Source organism: Monodelphis domestica, chromosome 4 (assembly GCF_027887165.1).
Source record: "Monodelphis domestica isolate mMonDom1 chromosome 4, mMonDom1.pri, whole genome shotgun sequence".
NCBI lineage: Eukaryota > Metazoa > Chordata > Mammalia > Didelphimorphia > Didelphidae > Monodelphis > Monodelphis domestica.
This window is the reverse complement of record NC_077230.1, coordinates 378,394,391-378,422,276: the sequence shown is the minus strand read 5'-3', so window position 1 is coordinate 378,422,276 and position 27,886 is coordinate 378,394,391. Positions and strand designations below refer to the sequence as shown.

The 27,886-nt window shown below is 51.3% G+C and overlaps 1 protein-coding gene across 9 annotated transcripts in view; it reads right to left on the bottom strand.

Annotated features, from left to right (window-relative positions):
* Positions 1-27,886, bottom strand: part of AHDC1 (AT-hook DNA binding motif containing 1) — a 95,922-nt gene that overhangs the window by 59,727 nt on the left and 8,309 nt on the right. The window contains exon 1 of one of the 9 annotated variants that reach the window (XM_056795455.1): positions 1,159-1,561. The exons of the other annotated variants lie outside the window; for them this stretch is intronic. The gene's annotated coding sequence lies outside the window, so the exon portion shown is untranslated. Of the gene's footprint in view, positions 1-1,158; positions 1,562-27,886 lie in introns of those variants that run through there. 9 annotated transcript variants of the gene reach the window in all.

The window sequence follows — 27,886 nt, the reverse complement described above, 5'->3', positions numbered from 1 at the left end:
AAGGGGACAGTGACAAAGTCTCTGAACACAGGTCCTCTGGCTAAAATTCGCAGCACTTTCTACCATACCTTGCTTTTGAATATTCCTAAGGTCCTTCCTACCAGAGGTCCAGTATTCTGCATCAGACTGTCCTATACAGCTAGTGGTATTCCCCATGGTTCTTTCTCCTCCCTTGTCTTTTCCACTTCTGAGTCCCACCTCATCACAAACCTTCTCTGAAACCAGCCAGTTGGTAGAGAATTTGTTCTCTGGACCCTGTTCTCCCACACACCAAGAAGTTGTAAGACCTGGCTTAAAGGGACTTTTTTCTTCCATGGTCCTGAAAGGAGGGGACAGATTTCAGAGGGCACAGTGGGAGCAAGGAGTCAGGCAGGAGGAACAACTCTAACCTCTGTTCCCTGGCTCAGATTACTGGAATTTACTCCCCCTTCAGATTTCTCCTTCAATCCCCCCCCCCCCCCAGTGACTGGGAAAGAGGTGCCTGTCTTCTGGGTCGAGGGTGGGGGGATATCTACTGGGCCCCAAGGGAGCAGAAGTTCACACACCAGTTGTCCCACCCCCTCCCCCAGCCCCACTTCTTCTCCGGATGGGAAGATGACTGGAGAAGGGCTTAGAAAAAGAAGATTGACAGGATTCAGTGGGGGCCATGGGCAGCAGACAGATCCCTCAGCTATCACTTAGCCAAATTGTCAAGTCAATTTGCTGGGTGCCTTAGTCCTCAATTAAGGGGGGGGGGGGGACGATTGGTTCTCCACTCAGCTCCCTCCATTTTCCTTGCCTCTTCCTTCTTTTCTCTGGATCCCCACTTCCCCCAACCCTTTATAGCCCCCTCCACCTCACTGCAGGCTCATGAGTGCTAATAATAATCATGTGCTCACCCTCCCTCTGCTTCTGGGTCCAAGGGGCTCAGTCTCACCCTCTCTTAGTCTGGGGGCAGGGCCTAGGCATGGACAGAACTTCTTCTCTCCTGCTCCCCCCCACCCCGCCCCCAGCAGGGGAACTAGCCAAGGCCTTGCTGGTGGAAAAATTAGGGCTCCAGAGAACTCCCACCGACCAGAGCCAAAAAGGACACAATTGCTTTGGATGCCACCCCAGGTCCCCTGGGATATGTAGAGAACCGGGTTGCCCCTTTCTCACTCCCCCCCACCCCACACACACCTGGGGGCTTCAGGTTCCCATGCTGGAGAATGGTGGCAGATGTCCCGGGACTGGGGGGCCCTACAGGATCGGTCCAGAACCATCCCCATAGCAGGCCTCACAGAGGCCCCAGTCCCAGGCCTGAGGAGGAATCTGCTTCCAGGTTTTCTCGCCGCTGCTCTCTGGCTACCTGGCAGCCTGGAGCTGCCCCTGATCCCTGCTCTCCCCCTCCCGCTCCCCGGGGAGGGCTCGGGAGCATCTGACTGGGGGGGAGGGGGGAAGGGGAGCCGCTTGCACCTGGCCCCCTCTCTTCTCTGCTCAGCCCAGGGCTGGGGGGGACGGCATGGAGGAGGAGGGCTGGACACCTGCCAAACCCGAAAAAACCCACGGCAGGAGGGGCGAGACGAGGGCGGGGGCCGGCTCAGGCCTTGGGAGCCGCCCCGTCCCCCCAGAACCTCACCCCCCGCCACCCCGCACCCGTCTCCAGGGGAACGCCTCCTCTGGGCTGGGCCGCGAGGCCGCGCCTGGGGAGGGGCTGCGGAGGAGAAGGCTCCGGTGACCCGGAGGGCAGGGATCCGCCCCCCTCCCAAACCTTCTCCGGACTTCTGGGGGAAGGCGGAAAGTAAATTGGAGCCTGAGACCGGCCCCGCCCGAACAGAGCAGTGGCGGCGCCCGCAGCCCAGGCCCGCCCTCCCAGCAGCCCCCTAGGTTTGGCCTTGGTTCCCCCCCTTGCTCCGGCTGTCCGGCTCCTGCCTCTCTCTTGTCCTCTGCCCTTCTAGGGTCCGTGCCCACTAGTCTCGTTATGCCCTCTCCAGTCCGGCCTGCCTCTGGGCCCCCAACTCTTTCTGTCCCTCCCCTTTTCCTGGGGCCCCTGTGCCCCCCCCACTGATCTGCCCCCTCTTGTCTTTCCATTGCCCCCTTACTCCTTCTGCCCCCTCGCCCCTTCGGTCCCCCTCCTGCTTCCAAGCTCTTCCCCTCCGGTCGCCCCCTCTCTCCTGCAGTAACCCCCCCCCCCCCCACGCCCCGGCCGCCTGCTCCCCGGGCCGCTTGCTCCAGCTGCAGGAAATTCCTAATGTTCTCCATCATCCAGGCTGCTCCCAGCGCCGGCCCCTGCCAAGTCTCCCCTAAAGGAGAGCCACATGCCGGGCGCTGCGGGCCCGCCCCGCCCCCGCCCCTGGACGCTCAGCCCAGGCCCGGGGGGGGGGGGGGGGGCGGGGTGTTGAGGGGCTGGCTGGCGGGGGAGGGAGCTTGCTGCCTAGTTTCCGGACCCCTGGACCTCTTCTGGCCTCCACTTTCTTCGCCCCCCGATAAAATTACCCCCCTGATTTTAATTTTAATTCGCCTCCGCCCGGGGCTCCACGCGTTATTTTGGGAGGCCGAAGATCCGAGAAGACTTGGGGTTTTTGGCTTTTTCCTGGCCGAGAGTCAGCGTCCCCCGACCCAAGGCTGCCCGCTGTGTTGTGGTCACGTGGGACTCCCGGGGAGGGGCCCGCCTGGCTCCGGCTTGCCTTTGGGTCCAGCCCTCCGGGGAAGGTGGGAGCGAGGAAGAGCTGGGGGCTGGGGGGGCTGGGGCTAAGTGTTGCACTGGGGGGCCGGGTGACTTGGGTTCCAGTGTTGACTGTTACCAATTTCACTGTATGGTTGATGAGCCTCAGTTTCCTCCTCTGCCAAATGGGTGGGTGGGGAACTTAATAGCTCAGTATAAAATACTTTAAAATACCAGGAGCCTGAGGCTTAAACCTTGAGGAGCAAATCTAGTGTTAGAGGTCCAGGTGGCTGTCACTACCCCAGGGCACCGCTTCCCACCCCCACCACTGCCATTAGGGATAGAACTGAAGAATGGAATCTTTTTCTGGGGAAAAGCAAATGTACCCTCCCTCTAGCCAAGCTGCTGACCCCCTCCCTTGGAAACTCTCAAGGACACCGGGCTCTTCTTCCCACTCACAAACTAGCTCTCCCTCTAATAGAGCAGCGCTCCATTTTTACTTCCCAAGAACTTTGTGCCCCATCCCAGAAAGACGGGGAGCAAAGAAGCAGTGACCTCACTGGAGAGTAGGGGTCTTGGTATCAGACTTGGGAGCCAAGGCTGAAGCCTGGGAACCGGCCCAGCTCTGCCCATGGCCTTGAGAGGAGGGGGAGGACTAACCCCCAGCTTGGCCACCCCCCCACCCAAGCCCAGTGTTTTATTTCTGTCTCCCCTGCCCCCTGTTTCCACAGAAACCAGGCCAGGAAGGCTGGCAGCAGCTGGGGGAGGGGAGGGGAGAGACTCCCCCCTCCCTGGAGGGTCCAGCTGCCGCCTGCCTGGTAGTGGCACAGCCAGAAGTTGTCAGGAAGCAATTGGATGGGATGGGAGGGATAAGGGAGGGGGGAAGTACAGCCTGGGGTGCTTGAAGAGAGGGTTAAGGGAACCTGAACGATGACCTTACAAGGGGGGGAACCCTAAATCCAGCTGCTCTAGGCCAGGTGACCTCCCCCTGGCTAAGATGCACCAAAAAGATCTGTGTGTGATCCCATCTCTTTCTAACACAAATACCCAGGGCAAGTGGTAACTATTCTTGGGACAATCCAGAACCTCCCCAATCCTCTTTCAGCTAGATTCTAGACTGAAGGGGCTGATCAGGTCCTGATCCCACTCTAGAATGGTTCTAGACTATCATTGCTCTGGCGCCCCACCACTGCATGGCCTGGTCTGGCGGAGATCCCATGATTCTCTGCTCTGCTTTCAGACCACACTTTTTGGTGAGGGGAGAGCTTGCAACCCCCCCTCCCCCCCAGTACTCCCCAGGTTTCCAGGGAGTCCTGAGGAGCCTCCTTCATGCCCCCTTTCCCCATCCCCCACAGGAATGAAAGGGACAAGCCAGGGTGGGAGTTTCCTGTCAGCTCCTGTCCCAGAACAGAAGCCTGAGCCAGAAGCCTTGAGGCCCAGTTCAGTCTCCTAGGAAGAGAAGAGCCAGTCCTCCCCCCCTTCCCCACCCCCACCCCAGAGCCCAAGGGAAGGTGAGCAGATAGCAGAGAGCCAGGGACATGCTGGCTGAATCACTGGAGACGAGGGGTCAGGGCAGGCTCGGTGCCCGCTTCCCCCCACCCCCTGCCAAGAAGATTAAGAGTAGAAGAAGGGTGTCTCTCCCTCCCCCTACCAACCTCCACTGACCTCTAGGGACAAGGACAGTGGAAGGGACAGGGAGCCAGGAGGATCACATGGAACACTGAGTCCTTTGGGGGGCCAAGGCCCCCAAGACAGGAAATGCTGAGTGAGATATTTCTCTGACAGCAGCCCTGACCTCTCTCCCAAGCTCTCATCCCAAGTTTCCAACCACTCCCTCCCCCCAACCAGAGCCGCTTGGATCATTCAGAATCACTTCCAAAGAGAAGGCCCATTTTCCAACAGCCTCAGTTTATCTCAGTGTCCCACAACAGCAGCTTCCTGGGCCGGGACCCTCACCAGGCTCTCGACTCCTCTCTCACTCAGGGGCCACATCCATCCAATCTCCAGGCCCATCCTGAACAATGCACGGTCATTTCTTCAGTTTCTAGGATATCGCACCTTCGGCGGCTCTCCATCAAGTCTCTGCTTGTCAGGCTGCTTCCAACCTCACTAGCTAACCTTCTCGTCCATGCTCCCACCAAGCACTGATGGCCAGTCTTAGAAAATACACTCCCTTACTGCTCAGAGCCTCACTACCTTCCACGTCTGTCTCATGCATCTCAAGGCCCCATTGTTATGCCCAAATAAAGAATCTTTGCCTCAAATGGCCACTGTGGGGGATGGAGCCCTGGAAGGAATCCAAAGAGTGGGACTTGGGTCCTAACTGTTCCACTTACTAGCCATATGCTAGTCAGTTGCCCTCTCTGGGCCTCAGTTTCTTTATCTGTCAAACAGAAGAAGGAAACAAGCATTTCTTTTTTTTTTTTAAACCCTTACCTTCTAGAATTAATACTATGTATTACAAGTAGTAAGGACTAGGCAATGGGGGTTAAGTGACTTACCCAAGGTAATCCAGGAAGTGTCTGAGGCCAAATTTGAACCCAGGACCTCCAGACTCTAGGCCTGGCTCTCATTCCACTGAGCTACCCAGTGGTCCCCCATTTCTTTCTTTCTCTTCCTTCTTTTCTTTTTCCGTCTCTTTATCTTCCTTCTTTTCTTTCTTTTTCAGTCTATCTTCCTTCTCTTTCTTTCTTTCTTTCTTTCTTTCTTTCTTTCTTTCTTTCTTTCTTTCTTTCTTTCTTTCTTTCTTTCTTTCTTTCTTTCTTTCTTTCTTTCTTTCTTTCTTTCTTTCTTTCTTTCTTTCTTTCTTTCTTTCTTTCTTCTTTCTTTCCTTTTTTGTTTGTTTGTAAATAAACTCTTATTTTCTGTCTTAGAATGGACACTATCTATTGATTCCAAGGCAGAAGAGCAATAAGGGCTAGGCAATTGGAGTTAAGTGGCTTTGAACCCACCTAGGTAGGTCCTCCCAACTCCAGGCTATCTACTGTGCTGCCCAATTGCTACTGAAACAAGCATTTCTTAAGTACCTACTATGTGCTAAGCACTTTCCAAAGTGTATCTCATTCTAATTTAATGCAATCTATCTCATTAAATGATTCCTTTTCCCATCCACCTTCCAAGGTTGCTGTGAGGAGAGCCTTTCAGAAACCATAACAAGATAGAGAAAAAAGATGGGATGTTATCAAGGTTGGCTCCCACTCTTACCTAGTCTCACAAAGCTGAGGGAGGGTCTGCCCCATAATCCTCTACTTTGGCACTCTCCCTCCAGTCACAGGTTTGTTCTTTGGATTTGTGGTCAATCAATCAGCCTATTAACCATTTAAAAAATCACTTTCTATGTTCCTGGTGTGCCAAAGATACAAATAAAAAATGAGTCCAGTCTGTGCCTTCAAGGGGGTTATATTCTACTGGTCCCTAGCCCATAATCTCCCAATGGACCTCTGCTGCCCATTGCACAATGCCACCACTAGCCTGCCTCAACTAATCTGTACTCAGGTCATGATTTTGTCTGGGCTCTCTGAGAATCAAACAATTTACAGCCAGAAGACATCCTAGAGATAATCTAGTCCAACCCCCTCATCTTACAGATGAAGAAAGAAAGGGAGCTGCAAGGGACTGGGGAAGGAATCTGGTACAATGGAGAGGGTGCAGGATTTGGAGGTGAGGCATCTGGGTTTGAATGCCAGGTCTACTACTTCCTACCTGTGTGACTCTGGGAAGGTCTCAAGCTTCCCGGGCCTCACTTTCCTCATCTGTAAAAAAAGGGAGTTGGGCTACATGATCTCTAAGGGCTTTTTCTGCTCTAAATCTCTGCTATGGATAATATTTTGATAATGTTATAACTTAATAACTGGGGCTTTTCCAATCATAGCATGCTGTAGCCACTGCCACCCCCTGCCCCAAATGGGACAAATTTCTAGGCTGCCTGATTGAATGTGGAAGCTTCCTACATATGTTCTGGTTTATTCTGATATTCCAGACTTGTCTAAGTGAGCCCCTCCCCAGCCTTTATGGGCTTTGACCCCTTCCTCATTTGCCCCTCATGTCTCTGCCAAACCCCAGTGGCTGTAGTGGCACTGTCCCCCTTCATCTATCCTTCAAGCCTCAATTCAGAAAAATGCTGGATGAACACCTAATATGAATAAGGCACTGAAGTAGGCACCGATCGATGATCATACCAAGAAAAAACAATTTCTGTCCCCAGGGACCTTACCATCTACCAGGGAAGTGACAGAATGTGTATACAGATAAATGCAGGGTGTACACAGAGAGGGGGGCAGTGTGGTCAAATGCACAGAGGGCTGGTCGTGAAGTCAGGGAAGAGCTGGGCTCAAGTCTGGCCTCTGATATTGTGGCTCTGGAGTTGGAGGACTTGGCTGGGTTCAAATGCTCCTCTGATGAGATCTCTCTGGGCAAGTCACTTAACCTCTTATTCATTGTCAATGCCTAATAAATGCTTTTGGGCTAACTCATCTATCAACCTGCATAGTTAGAAGGAATTTTCCTGAGGGAATGCCTTGTACTGATGAAATCATAAAAATAAAACAAAAAAACAAGTAATAAAAAATCATTTCAAAAGGGAGAGAGCGCTGCCTCCAGAAAGTCTTCTCTGATTGCTCCATCCTTAATGCTGTCTGCCCTCTTTTGAACTCCTACATAGTCTAGTAGTTTTTTCATTAAAATTACTTAACCTAATTATTTTATTTATACATGTATTACTAATGTTTAGTTAGTAAAATACAACTTCATTAATGCATATAATGCCTTATAAAATCTGGGTTTTCTGGGTATCTGGAATGGAATATTTTCTAGTCTTATTCAACATCTCCCCATACCCATGGCTCCCTATTCCACCTCTCCCTGAAGTGTTGCCTGCTATCTGTCCTGCTTGATGTCTGTCTCTCCTCACACTCTCATTTGACCTACACAAGTTGTCCATGGAATCTCCCTAAATCCCAGGTCTGGTCACATTGATCCTCTCCTCAAAAGCCTTCTACAGATGCCCAGCACTGACAAGATAAGTTCAAACTACGGAGACAATAAGATCTTGTTTGTTTAAAAGTGTTTAGTACAATGCCTGGTATATAGTGAGTGCTCTATAAACGCTTACTCCCATTTCTTTCCTGGCTTTTAAGACCTTCTCTCCCTCTTTTGCTCTGCTTTAAAAAAAAAAAAACCCTTTACTTTCTGTCTTAGTAATGACTCTAAGTAAGACAAAAGGCTAATGAGGAGGTAAACTTGCTAAAGTGACTTGCCAGGGTCACAAAGCTAGGAAGTGTCTGATCCAGATTTGAACCCAGGTTCTCCTGACTCCAGCTTGGTGGTGTTCCATCCATTGTGTCATCCAGCTACCTGTCAAGACCCTCTCCATAACCTGGCTCCAGTTTACCTTTTCCTAACAGTCACACTGCAACATACCAGCCAGGATGCTAAGTGGGAACAACTCACATTTTCCTAGACTTGAAGGTTTACAAAGATACAAAGTGTTTTATTCCCATTGAACAGAGAAAGAAACTGAGGTTCAGATAAGTTAAGGGATTGCCTTTGGTTACTCAGCTAGCAAATGCTGGAAGGAGGCTATGCATCAGATCACCTGACTTTAGATCCCACACCCTTTCCACTAAACTTATTGCCTTTCTAATCCCAGCCTGGGCTACCCATCACTTATCCCTCAGTCAGATCTTCTCAATCCTCCTTAAGTCATGGGCCTCTCTGGCAGTGGGAGGGAGCCTATGAACATCTCAGAATTCTGGTTTTAAAAAGCCAAAGGAAATGCTAAATTTCCGAGGTTGGTGAAGATTAAGTTGTCCTTTTTCCCTCACCCAAGTTTATGGACTCCCTGTAATCTATCAGTGGACCCCAGGGTAAGAACTCAAAAAATGTCCAGGCATATTTATGCTCTCTGCCTTTGGCCAGTCACCCTCTCTAGAGCTATCCTGAAGAACCAGACCAATCCTCCTCATCCTTCAAGACCTTGGCAAGTCCCACCTTCTCCAGGAAGCCTTTCCTGATCTAAATCCTCCAAAATCTCAGGGCTCCTCTCTATCCTCTTATTCCCTGAACACTTTGAGTTTTATAAAGCAATTCTGCAGACATTGGCTCAATAGGCAAGGAGATCTCATAGCATGTTGTCTTCTTAGTCAATCACGGTATACTGAGGAGATTGGACCCAGGACCCTAAAGGAATAACTTTTCAAAAGGGTTAATGTGTAAAAAAACAAAAAAACAAACAAACAAAAACTGTAGATATTCACTAAAAAGTGCCAGGTAGAGAATTCTATATCAGACAGCTCTGGGGAAGAGTTGCTTTCTAAACATTTTAGATTTACTTTTAAGGATTCCTGTTGTTTCTCTCTGGTAGAATGGAAGCTCCCAGAGGGTAGGGACTATCTCATTTTTATCTTTATATCTCTAGCCCCCAGCTCATAGTAAGCATTTAACAGAGCAATTGATGAGCATTTTTTAAATGTCTACTCTATTCCAGGCACTGTGCTAGGCATCAAAAATACCAAGCCATAGGGGCATTGAGGTGGCTCAGTGAATAGAGCCAGGACTAAAGATAGGAGATTTGGGGTTCAAATCTAATTGTGTGACCCTGGACAAGTCACTTAACCCCCATTGCCTAGTCCTTAGCTGATCTTCTGCCTCAGAACCAATACTTAGTAGTATCAAGTCTAAGACAACTAAGGCAACTAGATGTCTCAGTGAATAGAGAGCCAGGTCTAAAGATAAGAGATCCTGGGTTCAAATCTAGCTGTGTGACCCTGGGCAAGTCATTTAACCCCATTGCCTAGCCCTTACCACTTTTCTGCCTTGTAACTGATGAGATTCCAAGCCAAATGGTTAGGGTTTATTTTAAAAACAAAAATGGGAAAACCAAGTCAGAGATGAAACAGCTCCTGTTTTTAAGGCGTTTACAATGTAGCCAGGGGAGATAACATGAACATGAGGATACAAAATAAATACAAGGGAAGGAAGGCCAGGGATTCCAAGAGGTGGAGGTGAAGGAGGGAGGGAGGGAATGCATTCCAGCCCTGGGAACAGCAAGTGCAAAGTGAAAGAAATGGAAAATGGACAGCTGTGGATGAGAAACAAGTAGGACAGTCTGCATTATCAACTATGTGATGGAGAGTAATGTGCAATCAGGCTGGAAAGGTAGGTTGAGGCCAGGGAGTGAAGGGCTCTGAAAGCAAATCAGAGGACTTTTCTATGTGATCCTTGAAGTAATAGGGAGCCACTGGTATTTATTAAGTAGGAGATGTCTCGGTCAGATCTGCCCTTTAGGAAAATCACCTTGGCAACTGAACAGAGGATGGCTAGCGAGAGGGAGAGATTGGAAGCAAGGAATCCAATTAGGAGACCACTGCAATGGCCCAGGTGAGAGGTGAGGGGGGTAAATGCTCCCTGAATGAATGCTGAGCTTTTCCTCCTGAGAGGAGAAGGTGAGAAGGCTACCAGAGGCACAGGCTCACTCACTCACGTATTCTTTCCCTTTCCACCTGTTTAGGTCTGGTCTTCCCACCTGGACTTGGGGTGGGGGGAGAATGGGGGGAGAGGCTAGATCAGGGGAGGCACAGGGCTGTGTCTCAGATTCCTTTTGTATCCCCTCCATCTCCCCTGCCCACATCCCCCCAGCATGGGACCCCCATACAGGACAGGCTCTCCCAAGACAGCCTTGTTTGTGACCAGACTGATTCTCTAAGCCCCTCAAAAACCCCAGGTCCAGTCCAGCCCCCCAAGCCCGGGCATTCTCCAGGCAGGCATTAGCCTGTTTGCCTCCTCTGACCAGGGATTCTCTGAGGACAAGGACTGTCTCTCTCCTCCCTGGCAGATCTCCAAGAGCAGGGGCCATGCCTCCCATTCCAGACCAGGGATCCCTGATGCCAGGAGCCCCATCTCCTCCTGCCCCTGGCTCCTGCCTAATTCTTACCCACAAGCCCCGGAGTCCAGCCTCCTCTGGACTCCTTACAGGCCTCAGCTTGGTTGTCAGTGAGCTCTCAGTCCCAGACAGACACACTGACAAAGACAAAGGACGCCCAGATGGCCAAATATAGGCGGTGGCCTGGGCAAATGCAGGCATGATCACCAGGCAGGGAGCAGGCTTTAACACATGGTGGGGGAGGAGGGGAGGGCAGTGTGTCGGTCACCATGTGTCCTGCCTTCTCTCAGTCCCTTCTCTCTCCTCATTCCTCCTTCTCTCCAACCCACATCCTCCTCCCCCCTCCCCTCAGAAACAGAGGCCCCCACTTCCTGGCCCCCACTGTCCTCTGACCTATTCCTCTCCTCCTCCCATCTCCAAGCCACTTCCCCTCTGCTCCTTCCAGACTGTTAACCCTTTCTGGATTATATTCATCTGACGGAAAGCTGGAAGAGACCTGAAATAACATTTGGGAGGTTGGGGATATTAGAGCTTGATAGGCTCCCCCTTTATTCCTCCCTCCCCAATCCACAAACTCCCACTTCTTCCCCAAAGGCCTGCCCAAGCCAAGCCCCTCCAGTGGTCTAAGTATGTACTGAGGATAAAGGAGGTTCAGGAGGGCAATTATGCATTTGGAGAGCATGATTTTACTGTGGATTTGAACAAGCATCGGGAGGATTCTACCCCATTTTACAGATGTGGGAACTGAGGCTGAGCTTCAGTGAGCTAAAAATGGAACCCAGGTGCTCTGATTTCCAGTCCAGTATTCTTGACACACTGCTTCACACAGAAGGATCTGGGTATTCACTTCCCCATTGCCATGGTAACTGGCACCCTTCAAGATGGTGCTAGGGCAGGAGGCAGATTAAGGGGAGGGGTTGGAAATCTAAGTTCAAGGAACACAGGGGAGGGGGCACAGGACAAAAACCATTTACAATCTGGTTATAATCTATTCTTTCAGGATGTTTACACATTATTCCTCCTTACCATATTATGTTCTAGACAAATTGATCTACTTTGCTGTTCCCTACCACACAAAGAACATTCCATCTCCTGTCCCAGTGTTTTTGCATAGGCTGAGCCCCCTGCCTGGAATGCCCTTCATCCTTACCATCTCCTGGAACACCTAGTTCCTGTCAAGGCTCATCTCACACGCCACCTCCCACAAGGGACCTTTGCTGACTTCCTTAGTTGTTTAGTGCTATTCTCCCACCAAAAAAAAAATTCCTTTATACTAATTTTCTATTTATTTGTGTTGGTCCCCCAAAAGAATGTAAACTCCTGGAAAGCAGGGATTTTCTAGGGTTTTCTTTATAGCCCTCACACTTAGGATAGCATTAATCCATGCTTAACACATGCTTGATAAATTAAACCAAATTGTGAGGATGGGGAAACTAGGGGACACCAATGAAGATGGCACAGATCTGACAACTCACTTTGGGAAGGGGCAGAGTTTGGGAGTGGGTACAGGAAGCCAAAGCCATCTCCCCCAGCCTACCAATCAACACCCCCAAGTCTCCCCCCTCCAAAAAAAAAAAGGAAGACAGAAGAGAAACAGCAAGATGCTCGGAAGGCGATTACCCACCGTTAATTAATTAAAATAAACAGCAAATTAAATACAGCAAAATTAAAATAGCACAGGAAATTAATTCCCAACCAGCCCCACCTCACAGGTGAGCTATTTCAAGGACTAATTGGAAACTCCAGAACCCAAAGGCAGCCCCCGGAAATGCTCCACCTTCCAATCTTAACCTTCCCCCCCCTTCTTCGAGCTTCTGACTCCTTACTAGTCTCTTGGCCGTCACCTCAAATCCCTAATCAAGCCCACCCAGGTCACCCATGCTGGGCTGGCCTCCTAAGCCCAGTCCCCCAGCCCCTACAGCAGATACTTGGCTTCTCTCCTCCAGGAACATCTGAACAACTTCAGGGAAATCCTCAGGGAATGGGCCAGGAGTGAATGTATATACCACAGATGGGCCTCCTGGAAACTCTGGGTTCCCCACCCCCATCAAGCTTTTGTTAACCAATCCTTTTCCCTAACTGGGAAGGGGCGGGACAAGAGCAGGACCTTGGGGTCCGAGTGGCTTCCAAAAGTGGGGCTTGTTTCTGTCTCCATACATCTCCCCCCAACTCCCCCAAACACACACAGATGTCAGAGCTGGGAGAGACTTCAGAACAGCGAGATCTCAAAAATTAGAGGGGGGAGGGTTGTGGGCATGATGACTTGTGAAGTCGATTCTATCTTTCTCCTGACATTCTGGGAGCAGCATCAAGCCTGGAAGAGACTTCAGAGAGCCACGAAGTAAACTCCCTCACTTCTGAGAAGTTTAGTGACTTCTCTAAGGTCACCCAGCTAGTTAAATGATAAAGTTCAGAACACCTGGGTCAGCCCAGTACTCTGTTATGGGTGTTTCTGCCTACTTGACCAGTTTGACCCAAATCTTTCTTTTCTGAGGAGGGGAGGCAAAGGAGAGAGAAGGGAGAGAATTAAGGATGGCATATCCCCTCCTCATCATCACTTCCCTTCTTAAGCTATTTTCTTAAAAAATAAAAATAAAAAAGCACAAAAAAAAACCCTTACCTTCTATCTTAGAATTGATATGAAGTATTGTAGCTAAGGCAGAAGGGGGCTAGGCAACTGGGATTACATGACTTGCCCAGGGTCACACAGCTAGGAAGTGTCTGAGGCCACATTTGAACCCAGGACCTCCCATCCCCAGGCCTGGCTCTCTATCTACTGAGCAACCTAGCTGACCTAAGCCTGTCCACCAACCCTCTATTGAACTTGGTCAGGTCCATCACCCAGGACAAAGACCAGAACACTCTCTGTCCTCCCACTTCACCCCTCACCCCCAAATTCAACACAGCAGGGCCAAATAGCTTTCCTATTTGAGAAATGAAGCCAGGGTCTCTAATCCCCCCATCCCCACACTGTGCAGGAAGCTCCCAGAGAACTTTCTCTCTGAATATTAATCTAATAGATTTATCAGCCCATCCATCCATCCATCCATCCATCCATCCATCCATCCACCTATTTATTCTTCAAAGAATACAGAATTATCTAGTAACAGTCCTTTGAGAGAAGGGACTCAAGGAAGCCTAAGCTAAGGGTAGTTATAAGGAAAGTGTTTTATAAAACCATAAAGAACTATAGAAGTGTGAAGTATTATAATGGGAGGGTAAATCTGGAAGGGATTTTAGAACAGTGATTCACTAAACATTTATTAAGCACCTACTAAGTGCAAGGCATTTTGTTGGAAAATAAAGACCACATATAAAAGTCTCCTGCTTGGAGTGTTGTAGAATATAATCTAATAATAACAGAAGACATGTTAGAGACCAATTAGCCAGTCTATTACTATCATTTTAAAGGTGAGGAAATCAAGGCTCAGAAAGAACCCTTAACGATCACTAGTATTTATATAGCACTTTAAGGTCTGCAAAGAACTTTATAAATATTATCTCATTTGGGCCTCACAATAATCTTGGGAGGAGATGCTTTTATCATTCCCATTCTACAAATGAGGAAACTGAGGCAAATGTTAACTGAATACCCAGCTTGTAAATGTCTGAGGCTGGATTTGAATTCAGGTCTTCCTACTCTTGCTCCTTTGCTCAGAGTTGGATCTAGAACTCAAGCCTCCTGACTTCCATTCCAAAATGCCATATAAATAGCTGGTCTGTGCTGGTCCCTGAGGGACAAGGTGAGGCCAGGTTAGTCCCTGCCATCAAGAAATTCACAGTAGTCTAATCTGGGGCACAGGCTCAATGTGTGGTTGGCAGAGGCTGTGCCATAGCTCAATATTTAGGGCTATATAGAATCAGGGAGTATGAGGGGGTACAGAGTACAGGTGATGAGATCAGGAGAAGGGAAAAAGTTGCAGAGAGAACTGGATAAAAGGACAAAAAAACTTTAGTGATTAGAGCCATCCAAAACTAGAATGAGCTGCCATTGAGAGTAATGAGTTCTCCATTGCTGGAGGTCCTCAGAGAGAGACTGGAAAACTTCCGGAGAGGTGGCATGGAATTGTGGGGAAAAGAATTTAAAGTCGGGAGGGACTTGGGTTCAAACCTTCCCTTGACACTAATTGGAACCACAAGCCATACTTTACCTCCCTACACCTGTTTTTCCATCTGTAAGATAGGGGTAGCCGTACCTGCAATACCTACTTCACAGGATTACTGTGAGGAGTGAATGAGCATTTCTGAAACCTAGACGTTGCAAGTAAAGGTCCTCTCTTATTTCTGTCAGGGATCTCATGAAAGTGATTCCTGCTCAGGTTGGAGGTGGGACAAATGACTTCTTGAATCCACTCCTTCCAGGTTTGGGAGTTTTAATCTCTCAGCTGGGGAATAGGAAGGACTTGACTTGGGTTTTGAAGGATAGACAGGATTTGGAGGAGAAAGGAGAAAATCATAGTACAAGCAAGAATTGGCAACTGAAGGGTACATTTAGGAGACTGTCCTGATTGGAGATGGGTTGTAGTGGGACATTTAGCTGGAGAGGTTATCTAGGATCAGACTATGCATGGTGGGCCTTGAATGCCAAGTTAAGGAGCCTGGACTTCTACATGGCACACATTAGGAGCTTAAAAAATATCTGTGGATGAACTGAATTTCTCCTACAAGCAATGGAAAATTTGAGAAAGGAAGTGACTGGTTAGAACCATGCTTTAGGAAGAATAATTTGGCAGCCCTTTGGATGAACTGGGGCAGAGGGACTGGAGGCAGTGAGGCTGATCAAGAGGCTCTTCTGGTGCCCCAGCTCTATGCTGACATGGAATGACCCCTCTCCCCCAACCCTGGAAAGCTGCAGGTTCCTCAGAGACTTTCTACCACTCCCTGCTTCCCTTCCCTCTACTATCCCTTTTCCTGGAACATGAGGCACCCAAAGGCCTGTTCTCTATCTTGGCCAAACAATACTAAGGTTCAGATTGGGGTGCATTGCTCTATCCACTTCCCCAGGGATGAGGAAACTGGTGTGACTGAGAGCCCAGATGTGGGGAGGTACGGAGCTTGGGGATAGAAGGCAATTTATAGGCAGGTAAGTGGTTCAGCTTTGATTCTCAGTTATAAGTGTGTCCTTCCTTAAGACAATTAGGAAGTTCCTTCCCTTCCCATCCCTTCCCCTCCATTGTAGAAGAGAGGAAGGCCTGGTGAGGATGGAAGGGAGGAGCCTGGAAGAGGTAGCTGGGTGAAGGGTGTCCCAGTGGGGTACACTTGGTGAGAAATAACCAAGGGAAAGGAGGGGGGTACTTGAGACTCCTACATGTTCGAGTGTGTGTCCAACCTTGGATGTACATATGAGCAAGTAGGAGTGTGCATGAGTGAGGATGTGTTTTTAAAAAGGGTATGTGTGAGAGAGAGAGGAAGAGAGAGAGAGAGAGAAAGGAGAGAGAGGGGAGAGAGAGAGAGGAAGAGAGAGAGAGGGGGGGGGAGAGAGAGAGAGAGAGAGAGAGAGAGAGAGAGAGAGAGAGAGAGAGAGAGAGAGAGAGAGAGAGAGAGAGAGAGAGAGAGAGAGAGAGAGAAAGGAGAGAGAGGGGAGAGAGAGAGAGGAAGAGAGAGAGAGGGGGGGGGAGAGAGGAGAGAGAGAGAGAGAGAGAGAGAGAGAGAGAGAGAGAGAGAGAGAGAGAGAGAGAGGAAGAGAGAGAGACGGACAGAGGGGGGTAAGAGAAAGGAAGAAAGAGAAGGAGATGGAGAAGAGGTGAGAGAGGGAAGGAAGGAAGTAGAGAAGGAGACATACAGAGAGAGAGAAGGGTGTACATTACATATGGGGTGAGGACCCTGGTATCTAGATGTCTGTATGCCTACATAGAGAAAGGGAGGGAAGATATGACTCCAAGGTATGGGGCTGACTGCCAGATGGAGTTCACCCTGGCCTAGAGTTTTGGGGACCTGAGTAAAGATCTTCCTGGACCCTTCTTGGCACCAGATTACAGCTTAGAGGTTAGAAGCCTCCGTAGGGGCCCCAGACCTGGACAGGAGGGACTCCATCTCTGTGTCTCTGTAGGTAGGGGCCTGGGTGTCTTTGTCTAAGTCTGTAAGCCTGTGTATGTGTGTGAGTGTGTGTACATGCGAGGTTTTGTCACAGACTGGTGAGCAAGTTAATCTCAGACTCCCTGACACGTGGAATAAAATCACGCTCCCGTAATGGAATCATTCGTCTTCCTGTCCAAGGAGAGAGAACAAACTCCTCGCCATGAGCCAGGGCCACCAGGAGGAGGTCCTCAAACCAGGAACAAGGCCCAGGAAGAGATGGCTAAGGCTCCACCCTCTCTGGCCACAAGCCCCTTCCATGGTACAGTACCCCCTATTCCCAGGGGCTGGGTGGCAGTCTACCAGACCAATCCCCCAATGTCTATCCCCACCCCTCCCCAAGCCCTGGCCCCACTCCAGCCCTAGGGCATGTGAAAACAGGCCTGGAGGACCATTGAGACCTAGAGAGTTCGGTGTCCCTCCCTTCCCCCACCTAAGCCTGTGTTTCCCCATTGTGTGGCCCCTCAGCCTAGGTCCTCTCAGTCTGTGCCCCCACTCTCACTACTGGTGAGCATATATATCCCTGGGCAAACTGCCCACTCCCAGCCACCTCAGAACAGCTCCACCCACCCTTGGGGCAGGCACTGCCCAGTGACTAGAGTTGGGGGGGGGGGGAAGAGCAGCTGAGTAGGGGGATGGAAGGGTAGAGAGAAAAGGGGGGGGAGGGGGCAGGAAGGAATCTCTCCCCCAGGTTCCCTCCCCTCTCCCAGAGGGAAGGGATGAGTTCCAAGCCAACGGGATTTTCCATCTCTCAGCAACAAGAATTCCTAGTGATCAGTCTGTGGGCTTTGGCAGGATGCCCACTGGGGACCCGCCCCCTGCCCACTGGGGACCGCCCCCTGCCCTGGGCTCCTGGGTCCCCAAGCTGGGCAGCTCTGCATTGTCCACTAGAAAGAGGAGGGTTAAATTGAGGTGGGAGTAACCCCCTCTAAAAGGATGCCAAAGGGGAAAGAAAGAGGGACCCCTGTCTTAGTGGGGGTTTTACCAGAATTGTTGCTGGAACACTCCAGTGTCTGTTCTTGTGGGAAGTTTCAACTTTGAAAGCTTCAGGACCCCACTCCCTAAAGTCTTCTAACACTTCCCTCTCCACCACTTTCATGGTCCCCTTTCTTACCTGAAACTTCCTGCCAATAGCTACCCATTCTATGCCCACCCACCCAATACTACGGCTTGACAGATTTTGTTCATCCCCTCCCCTTTTCCCCAAGAAGTCCATTGAGCCCCAAATCTTTCGTGAGCTTCCTCTGATCAACTCCAGGACAGCATTCAGAATTCCAGAAATCTGCCACCTCAGCAATGAAATTATGTCCTGCATTATTGAGATCTTCTGGGCTTGCATTCTTTCTCTCCAACCAGGGCTCCTTGAGGGTAGGCAGTGTTACCCCCTAAACTCCAATGTCCCACTCAGGACTTTCTGTACCTGTCCTTTTCATAGGGTGAGTTGTGGGCAGGTGGAAAGGATTATTCTGGTCAGAGGTCAAAGCTGGGGAAACTGAGGAAGCTACTTCTTTTTTTTCTCTCCTACTAATGTGGCAGGGAGATTATAAAAATCTGGGTTTCCAGTTAATCCTAATTCTGAATTCCTAGACTGGGTCTCCCCTCACCCCCTAAATAATAGACACCCTATACAGGAAGCAGAAGAGAAAGAGCAAAGTTACCATTGTTGGGAGGTTGCCCGGGGTTAGATGGGACAGGCAAGGAAAGCCCCAGGTGGAGTAAGAGAAGGAAGAGTGTAAGGAGGTTCAGAATCAAGGAAATAAGTCCCAGTCCTGAGAGCAGTCCTAACTCAGCTGTGAGGGCCCAGGTTCAATGTCACCATCTCTACCACCACCCCTTAAGCACCACCCCAACACAGTGGCCTAGGGGCACTGTGGGATCAGGTTTGGTGAGAGATTATGAAAGTGAGGGAAGGGAAGCAGAGACGCTCCAAGATTTATGAGTCTAATTCTTTTCCCTTAAATTTCTCCTCTGAGCCTCCCCCCCCACTACACCCCAACCTTAGCTGTTCCAACCTTGCCAGGGCCAATCTGAGTGTCTATGGCCCTGTGCCAGAGATGAAGTCCCCTTCCCATCCAACAGCTGTTGCTAGGGTGATTTGCACCCCACCAGGTTATACTTGTAGGAGTGACCACCTGATGATCTTGGGTTCCCATTTCTCATATCCCCTACTATGGGGCCCAGGGGGCTGGGCCCTAGGCCACCATTATGGGACTTGAGAAGGACATCTAACTTTATACCCTTTGATGAGGCACTTGAGGGCACAGAAGTGTAGGTTTCCTGGCATCTTCTCTATTCCCTTACCAGGAACCAAGGCAGAAGTTCTGGCCAGCCTCAGGCCACGACTACAGGCTCCCAATTCCCCTTACTAATAATTCTGCCCATTCTTTGCCTCCCCAAGAACGTCTGGGTGAAAAAGCTAGATGTGAGGAAGGACAGAAGATGACATCCCCTTTCCTTTAATACCATCCTTTGACTCTTTCCTTGCTCAAAATTCTGTTGTTAATTCCCCGTGTGACCTTGGGTAAGTTCCCTCTTGAAGTCTTTTCTCACTTGTAAAATCAGGAGGTGGACTAGATGAACTAAGTTCTCAGAGATGTTCACCTCTGACATTCTTCGCCCTAAGATCCCTTCCCAGCTCAGTGTTCTGAGACCTTTCCATGTTCTGCCATTCTGTTTTCTAAGGGCCCTCTCAGCTGTCACGCTAAGATCCTGCCCAGCCCCAACATTCTATGATTCTGATTCTAATTCTTCCAGGCCAACAGGTCCCTCCTATACACCATGCCTGCCCCACTAACTGGACCCCCTACACCATCCATCCATCCATCCATCCATCCATCCATCCATCCATCCACAAATATCTCTTTTTTTTTTTAAACCCTTACCTTCCGTCTTGGAGTCAATACTGTGTATTGGCTCCAAGGCAGAAGAGTGGTAAGGGCTAGGCAGTGGGGGGTTAAGTGACTTGCCCAGGGTCACACAGCTAGGAAGTGGCTGAGGCCAGATTTGAACCTGGGACCTCCCATCTCTAGGCCTGGCTCTCAATCCACTGAGCTACCCAGCTGCCCCCCCACAAATATCTCTTAATGGATTACAATGAACCAGGCTCCATGCTCTTCCTACCTCTGCCCTCTCTCCAACTTTGCCCCATGGTGCCATTCCGAAGGTTTGGGTCAGGAGGGAGCTCTCTCATCAGAACTACTGGGGTTTTATTTGTTAGTGCTGGGAGTGACTTGTCCCTATTTATTCAGTGGAGGCAGGAAGAACAGGGTCTTTCTGCACCAGTGACCTAGAATAATAGACTTCAAACTGGAAGGGACCTCACAGAACATCTAGTCCAACCCCCTCATTTTACAGACAAGGAAACTGAGGCCCGAGGTCACCCAAGGGGTAAATGGCAGCGCCAGCATTAGAGCCCTCAGCCTCAATAGTCAGCATTCTTTTCACTGAAGCTCCCATCACCACAGGGGATGTGGGGGTGGGCGGAGGTGGGATTGGCCAAGTGAGAGCAAGAGTGGGAGTGCACACATAATCAGATTTGCCTGTGCTCTAGACCAAGGATCTATGAGTATACGGCTGACATGGGTTTAGATGCCATGTAAGGAGTCAGGAGACCCGAATTCTACTCTAGACTCTGATACTAATTTGCTGCATGACCTTGGCCAGGCCCCCAGAGTGTTAGTCCCAGGAGGGCAGGGCTTGTGTTTTATATAAAATATAATCTTCCCCGTCAGAGATGTAGTTTGGTGGGTGCTAGGTGTGGAGTTGGGAAAACTTGCATTCAAATCCAGTCTTACTGATTAACTATGTAATCCTGGGGAAGTTGCTTAATCTCTGCCTCAGTTCCCTTCACTGTAAAATGGTAATAAATGATATATTTATCATTTTTATAAATAAATTTTTTATCATTATCATTTATCATTAAATAAAATGATAATAATAGGTTGTTATGAGATAATATTTATAAAGTGCTTAGGCACAGTGCCTGGCACATAGTAGGTGTTATGGAAACCAAAATTCCTTCTCTTCAATAGTAGTGTTTCTGTATATAGTAAATATTTAATAAATGTTGATTTTCTGTTCCTCAGTTTTTAAAAAATGAGAGAACAATATGACATGATTTCTAAGGTCTCTTCCAACTCTAATATTCGATGTTCTAATAAGCTAACACTATATTCTGATAGTCTAAGAGGACTGGAAAGAGCTCCGAATTGGGGTAAGGGGTGGGATTGGCCAATGACTAGCAGTTTTTCATGAAGACCCCAGCCAAGAACTAAAATAGGAGGGTGGGGGTGGGCAGGGACATTTTTTCACCTCCCAGAAGGGAAGGTTGGCTGGTGCCAAAGCTTGGCCCTGTGGTATCAAACCCAATGCCCCCTCCCAAAGGGAGCAGCTGGAGGGAGGGGGAAGTGCCAGCTCCCTCTCCCACTTCTTCTAGGTCTCGGGCTGTTAGGCAAGTGGGCCATGAGGGCTGAGCACACACAATCCACTTTTAACCAGAGCTGTGTCTAAACCCCAGGGAAAGCTGCAATCTTGGCAGCAGGAAGAAGCCATGGACAAAAAAGGTCGAGGAGAAGTAGTTAGAGTGCAGGAAGACCATGGGGCACCAAGGGGGCACCATCAGGGCAGTGGTAGGGAGACAGGATACCTGAGTCCTTGGCCCAGGGCTGCCTCATCAACCAGTTCCCAACCAGGCTGCCTCTCCTCCCTAGATGCTTCTCTGACTCATCAGCCTCTTGTTATAGGTTCCCTGGGACACCCCTGGACCCTCGACACCTTCACCTCTACTTTTAATGAGCCTCATTAGTATCTTAGCCTGGAGCTCGGAGCCCCCAGACAGCCAGGTTCAGGGAGGGGTGGGCCGTGCTGGGATAGCATGCCAGCTGGATGGCACCATTGCTGCTTGCCACCAACACCAACACTGCCACCCCCCACAGGCATCAAACCCTGTCACCCACCCAGTGTGTCTTTTGCCTGCACCACCTGTCAACTGCCCAGCATGTCACCCGAACCGCCTGTCACCCAACTAGCATTTCACCCCGACCGCCTGTCACCAGCACCATGTCAGAGACATCTGGCAAACCCCACTGGCACTGGTGAGAAACAAGAAATGGGAAAGTTCAGAGGGAGGAAGGAGACAGTGGCCAGAGGGAAGGAGAGGACTGGGAGCACCCCAGGGGTCTGCAGCATTGCCATAGCAACCTTTGTGTCCCCCCCTCCAAATTCAGGCTTCAGAACTAGAGGGTCAGGGGTTGAGCTGGAGGGGGAGCCAAGTAGGAATGAGGTGGAAAGGTAGGAAGGTGTCCTCTCCATCTCCCCAGTTCCTCAGCTCTGCCCCTACAGCCCCTACAAGCCAATGGAAATCCATCTCTTTCTGACCTGGAATTGGCTTGGCCAGCTGCCAATTATCCTGTTGTGTTTTTTTTTGGGGGGGAGGGGGCTGCAGAATAGTAAGGTTTATTGGGGTTCTCTCTCTCTCTCTCTCTCTCTCTCTCTCTCTCTCTCTCTCTCTCTCCCTCTCTCCTCTCTCTCTCTCTCTCTCTCTCTCTCTCTCTCTCTCTCTCTCTCTCTCTCTCTCTCTCACACACACACACACACACACACACACACATATAGAGGCAGCCTCCCTGCCTCATTTCTTTTCCTCTGCCCTCAGCCCAGAGAGGGAGTGCCACTAGCCCAAGGTCACACAGAAGAAGGGGAGGTGAGTTGGGGAAACAGGAACAAGGGGAGTTTCTTCCCTTAAGAAATCAACTCCAGTGGCTGGGGGTTGAGTGAGTGGCACTGTAACAAGCTGCAATTCCTCCCACCCCAAGGTGACTGGGCCTGGGCTGCTCGCCTCCCCCCTCCACCCCCCCCACCTTCCTGAGGCTCCTGTGAGCAGATCCCCAGGGTCTGCATCTTCATATTGCATTATTTATAAAACTGAGAATGAGCAACAGCTGCCATGTTCCTGCTCTGGTCAGTCTTGCAGACCCAGCCCCTCCAGAGCCAAAGGGTTGGGTGGGGGCATGTGCCAGTCAAGGGCACAGGAAAGGGAGAAGAGGAAGAGGGACAAGTCAGCATTTCTTTTCTCCTTAAGGAGAGAACTCTGGCCAGCTTGTTGGGGCCTCCCCCTGCCCCCCACCAGACTGTCCTCTTCCCTCTTCATTCATTCTGGGTCCGGCTGTCTCTGACCCCTTCATTAAGGTGAGGAGGAATCCAGAAAAGCTGTCGTCGCCCCATTTCCTGCCTCCCTGGCTCTTCTTTCCTGTGACTCAGGGTCTCTTGGCTCCCCCAAGGTCAGGGTCCTGGAGGGGGCGGGGGTACCTGCCCCACTGCCCTCCTGTTTCTTCCCTCACCACCTCCACTGCTCTTCTGTCTTCTCCTCCAGGCAAGCAGCAAGCCACAGGATTACTTCTGCATGACTGCCCATCTCCACAGGGGGGTCGAAGACCCTCCGCCTACAGCAATCTTTAAAATTCCTCCAACCCAACCTCGCTCCCTCTCCCTGCAGTGCTCATGCATCTGCTGCAGTCTGCCCGCCGAGCTGGGGCCTGACGCCCACGGGCAGATGGGCACGGCCAAGGCCGGCCTTGGGCAGAGCTCTCCCCCACCACTGCTGCCACCCCCATCCTCGCCCTCAACCTCAGAGAGGGCAGATGGACCGGGTCCCCTTCAGGCTTCCCTCACCTATCCCCTGCTGAATGGCCCCCTGCCTTAATTCAGACCCAATTCTGTGGGCACCTCCCCAAAGCCCCCACCCGGGCCCCTGTGAGCCCACTGGCACTCCCTCCCTCACTGCTCTCCCCTGCCGCCCCACAGGCGGTCACTGAAGGAGGCCAGAGAGTTAGCAGTCCACAATGCCATCTCACAAACTGGGTCATACAGGTGAGCCTGTGGCAGAGATCACGGAAAGGACCCAGTGCCAGGGCAGGGCCAAGGCTGCCCAAGGACAGCCCTGGGTGGAGGGCATCCCGATGGCCCTTCTCCCACCTGCCCTCTTCTCCTCGTTCCTGGCTCCTGTCCGCTCCCCTTTCTTCTGACTCTCCCATCCTCTGCTGAGGGGAGGGGGGATGCCTGGACCAGGCGCTGTGCCCACTGCTCCCTGGGGCCTGGAAGGCTGGCCAGAGAGAGATACAATCAATGTCACTAAATTTTTCAAGGCCCCTAATGGAGCCTTGCTTCCCCAGGGCTTGGTGGGGGAAGACGAAGGGGCCTTGCCAGACAGAGGAAACAGCACATGTCCTTGCTCCCCACAGCACCCCCGAGCCCAGCTGGGGTCCCTGGCTGCTGGCTCCACCCCGCCCCCAATCCCACTAAGTCAATCCCCTGCCCTCCTTGTTTTTACCTCATGGGGCAGCAGTGATTAATAGGGATTGAGGCAACCCTAAACTCATCCCAGGGCACTGAAGATATAAATTAGAGCCAGGGATGTATTAGAATGAGGAGGGGGGGTGGCCATAACATGGGATATTCTGTGCCCCCCCCTCCCCAGATGCAGGAAGCAGCAGCCCCCGCCCAGGCCTTTAAATCACTCTTCTCTCCTTGCAGGGGCTGAGGCAGTTTCTGTGCATTCATAATTAGGGGGTGGAACAGATGGCGGAGATTCCGTTTAAAATAATGCATCTATTAGAGTAACCTTCGCTGTCGGGAATGCACTCCGTGATGGGGGGCTGGGGGGAGGGAAGGAGGCCAGGATCTGCAGCCCTCCCTGGGCAGCTCTAAAGAGGGGTGGAGGAGGCCCTCCTCCCCAATCTCTCTTTCTGGCTCCCCAGGACTCCAGCTCCTCAAAAGAGAGAAGGATCCGGAATACCCAAGGTGTTCAAACACCCCAGGAGACCAGTTTCCCAGACGAGCCTCCTGGGGTCCACTTTTGGGTCTTCAGGTAACAATCCTTCTCTGGCCCCCTCCTTCACCCCTATCGGGCAGGGGCTCCTGGCTGCAATCCTGCTAGGGGAAGCTGCCTTGACTCGGCTCTGGCTGCTCCTTCGTCTTCCTCGTGAGCCCTCCCCACCAGGCTGGGCTGAGGAAGATGGGTCCCAGGGGCTGGACAGACCCAGATGGAATTGGGCCTCGCTGTCCCAGAGTAGGGTTTCAGTGTTAAGGAATGCTCTGTGCCTGCCTGGGAAGGGAGTGGAGGGAGGAAGCTTCCCCTGGGTAAGAGGGGGCTCTGGGAAGAGGGACAAGATTGGGCAGGAGAGAAGAGAAAAGTGACCAGGGATGGGGGAGGAACAGAGAGAGAGACAGAAAGAGGCAGGCTGGAGCCGCCTGTGCCAGTGTGGAGACCACGTCCGTCCGGGAGAAAAAGGGGTGTGTGGAAAAGGAGATGTGGGGGAAATAAGAAAGACTACGGCTGAGGGAGGGGAAAGAATAAGAGAGTGTTTTGGAGAAATGTGTGTAGGGAGCTGCCGACAATCTGTCTGTGTATTTTGGAGGCACTGTTGGGCAGTAGGCATTTTAGGTGTAAAGCTGAGTGGGTCGGAGGGGGGGTCTTGGGGTTGCATGGAGGAGGGGCTGGGGGGGCTGCAGGGGGAAGTCCTAGTTCTCTCTACCCACCGTGACAGCCTCTTAAATCTCCCACCAAAATATCCTCACACCTGTATTGGGGAGGAGGGAGTTGCCGTAGGAGGGAATCTGTGTGAAAGGTGACAGTGTTTCTGGAGGTGCAAATGTGTGCTTCTGAGGGGTCTGGCTGGGGGAGCCTTTGTGTTTGAAGGAGGGGGCTCTTAGGGGCTGTATCTAGAGGGGATGAGGATCTCTGAGGGCTGGGGAGGTATTTATAGGGAGATGGATGAGTGTACGCATAAGGGGGGCTGAGGGAGAGGAGGGAATGGGGAGCCCTAGGGAATGGGGGTGCATGTTGGTTTGGAGTATGGGCATGTAGGGGGGGCCGGATCAGAAGCAGGAACAACTGAGGCGAGGAGGGGCTGGGGCAAGGAGTGTGTTTGCAGCTGAGGGGAGGGCTCAGAGCTGCAGAAAGTGAGGCCCCATGGGGGCAGGGCTGTAAGGTGTGTGTGTGCGCGCGCTCCCAGGGGCGCTTCCCATGACTTGGGGGAAGAGATGGCAGAGATGCTTCACTTGCAAGGAACAGGCCTCTCCCAAGCCTGGCCCGGAGTTTGGGAGGAGGGAGAGAGAACAGGCCCCAGGTCCATCTGTCTGTGCCTGTGCCCAGGGCCTGAGCAGAGCTCCCTCCTCCTCTCTTCCTTGCTGGCTCCCTGGGGGGGGCGGGAGCAGATTCCAGCCCACCCATCTGCCTTCAGAAATGTAGTGGTGGAGAGAGCAGCCTCCTTGCTGCCTTTAGGGCATTGCTATGTTTGAAGCATCACAGGCAAGGGGGGGGGGCATGAAAACAGGCCTTGTGAATTGTTCTCAGCTCCTCAGAAACCACTGACGCCAGGCAGCGGAGAGGAGAGGAGTGGGGGCACACAGGCACCAGGAGGGGGGGAGCCAGCCAGGCATCCAATCCCGGGGGCTTTGGGGTCAGAGGCCTGCTGGGGAAGGGGAGGTGGGAGGAAGAGGGAGTCTTCAGGTCAGCTCCAGGATTGGGGTGGGGGTGGCAGCCAGATGCGCAGGGCCTAGCGTGATGGCCGTGCCTAAATGTGTGTTGGGCAGGCATACTACCTGTGTACACTTCACAATGCACTATGTCCCCCCTCCCCAGAATCCTCAGGGAAAGAGATGGGAGGGAGGGGTGATGTTTGGATCTTTTTTTCCTCTGCTCTACCCAGCCCACCAGCCTCTTCCTGTGGAGCCCGCCTGGGTTCCGCCCCTCCCCGAGGAGCCCCCACCTGTTGAGGGGTCTTCCCTTTGGCCACAATTCCCTTCCCTGCTGGGGGTCCAGCTTAGAGGGGTAGCACCTTCTCCCCACCCAAATCCTGTCCCTTCTTCCCAGACACTCACTCCGAGGCTCCATCCCCTAACCCTGTGGCTCCTCAATCCTGAGGTCAGAGAGAAAGAGTGTGTAAATCAAGGTGTTTCTATGATAAGATAATGTGTGTGAGAGATAAGATATTATGTCTATGTCACAGGCAGTCTGTGTGAGACATAAGAATATATGCACATCCACGAGTGTGTGTAGGTGTGAGACTGTGAGTGAGAGACAAACTCTGTGGGTGTGACAAAAGTGTGTGTGTGTGTGTGTGTGTGTGTGTATGTGTGTGAGATGCAAGGGTTGTATATACATGTGAGCACAGGGGGTCAGAGTTTGTGTGTGAATATGTTTTATGTGGTTAGGCAAAGAGAGAGGAGATTGTGTGTCTCCCAGCCTGGATGGAAAAGAGAAGGTGTTTAGAACTCTGTGTGTGTGTGTGTGTGTGTGTGTGTGTGTGTGTGTGTGTGTGTGTGTGTACAAGTGGATATGAGGAGAAAGACAGACAGACAGAAAGCAAGAAGGGGAGGGGGAGAGAGGGAGGAAGGAAGAGACAGAGGAGGAGAGGGAGGCAGGAAGAGAGGGAAAGAGAAAGAGGCAGAGAGGAGGGGGAAGGAGAGAGAGAGGGAGAGAGAGAAAGGAGAGAGAGAGAGAGAGAGAGAGAGAGAGAGAGAGAGGGAGGGAGGGAGAGAGAGAGAGAGAGAGAGAGGGAGGAAGGGAGAGAGAGAGAGAGAGAGAGAGAGAGAGAGAGAGAGAGAGAGAGAGGAAGGAGGGAGAGAGAGAGAGAGAGAGAGGGAGAGAGAGGAAGGAGGGAGAGAAAGAGAGAGGAGAGAGGAAGGAGGGAGAGAGAGAGAAAGAGAGAGAGAGAGAGGAGAGAGGAGGGGGGGGAGAGGAGAGAGAGAGAGAATCAGGGCATTTGTATGACAAGTGTGTGGATGAGCACATGAGAGGCTGGCAGGAGGGAGCAGGCTGTGTTTATCTGCCTCTTCTCTTTGTATCTCTCTGTATGGCCTGGCTCTGTACCATGACCTTAACCATAACAACCTGCCTGGGGGAGTTAGGGGTGGGGGGTGGGAGAGGGTACATGCCGGGGGTGCTTCCTTGGTGCCCCTTCTCTAGTCCTAGGGACCATCAGAGGAGTCCTGGGCCTAGGAATTTAGAGGTGTAGAGGCCCCTGGCCCAGATAGATGAGAGCAGGGGTCGGGGGAACACAGAGATGGATGCAAAAGAAGGAAACCTAGCACCTTTGAATCTCCCATCAAAACCATGTTGACTCTGGTTTCTGAGCCTCTTTCTGCCTATGTCTCTTCCTGTCTGGGTTTCTCTCTGTCTGTCTGTCTCTTGGTCCATCTGCCCGTTTCTTCTGGCTGCATGTGTATCTATTGGTCAGCCTCCATTTCTGTGTGTCTGTCTCTGTCCATGTCCATCTGTGTGTGTGTCTCTCTGTCCATCTGTTCATCCA